The sequence below is a fragment of the Fragaria vesca genome, linkage group LG5 (assembly GCF_000184155.1).
Source record: "Fragaria vesca subsp. vesca linkage group LG5, FraVesHawaii_1.0, whole genome shotgun sequence".
Classification (NCBI taxonomy): domain Eukaryota; kingdom Viridiplantae; phylum Streptophyta; class Magnoliopsida; order Rosales; family Rosaceae; genus Fragaria; species Fragaria vesca.
The window spans coordinates 3,272,231-3,273,603 of NC_020495.1; positions in this window are offsets into that span (position 1 = coordinate 3,272,231).

Here is a 1,373-nt window from a genome sequence, read left to right on the forward strand (position 1 = left end):
GTTTGAGCTTTGTGAACAGCTCCGGACGAACCAGACAGTGAGCTTTATATCATTGGAAAGCTCTATGAGTTTAGTTTTCAGAACTTTTCACGGTTCGTCCATATCTATTTTAACGAAGAAGTTATGGCTGTTTTAGTGCGCAAAGGTCATTCTGCGCGAAAATTTTTATGCACTCTCGGGATTGCAGCTTTTCGTTGCTTCTTTCAATCCTTCTAAATGGTTCAAGTAGAACTATTTACTCGCCTATCTACTCCTTGTAGTTATGTCTCATAGAGACATTGAGTGCTTCGTAGATAGTGGAACTATCCACAACATTCTAAGGAACCATGTTGAGCTTTAAAGACATTCATGCTAATGGTTTTCATTTAAAAACTCATTGTGAGAATGAACAAGAATTCTTTTGTGTATACCTCCTCATGAATGCGAACTGAAGCGCATCTTGGAGAAATTCATGAGTCAATCTAGTGAACTGTATGTCACTACGATTCGAATATCGAATCTCATGTTGTCGCCAAACATGATATTTGGGACACCGACTCATATAGGCTTTGGTTTGACCAAATTGGTCAACCTGGAAGAGATATAATGGTCCAAATTTTGAGAAATTCTCATGGACATCCATTCTTCCGCTCAAAACGAAGACATTTGAGATCTAGCATCACCATGAAGCATGGTGGTGACCCGGGGGACATTGACGTCACCCGAACACAACTCCAACTTCCTAGAGGTCGTCCGGTCAATTCCTCAAGCAATTGAGGTGCACCGGCCTTTCCTCGATGTCCCATTGGCCCCCTGCAATGCTCATTGCTCGTTTTGAAAGCTTATTCTTTAGCTAAATAAGGAGTGAGACCCTCTTACGCTAAATAATACAAAAGTGAACATTATATTCTTACATCAAACTATGTAGATAGATACAACCAACTTGCGGACACCTTTTTATGCTTTATGGTGTTGGTTGACGTGTTAACACACTGGTCACGTGTTACACTATTATCTACTGCTTATACTGCTTATACTTTTACAGGCTCACTACCCATTCTTTAAAGAAGTTCATCGGGATGTAAGTTGAAGTGTCATGTACCCCATGTTCACACGCAATACGGTCTCACCGAGGCTACGACCAAGCAACTTTAGCTTGTCGCTCAAACATTATTGATGCGCACCACCCTTTCTATTGCGTCTTGGGGCTATATGCAATATTTGCATGCAACTTTACTATTCATCTACGACCCACCATCATTGAATTTTGTTGTATTACAGCTCGTGACTGTGTACCAGGATTGACACGAAATTGCAATCCTTGAGCTCGGCAGGATTGAAACGGATCTCCAATCCTTGAGCTCGGCTAGATGTTATTTCTAGATGCTAAATCG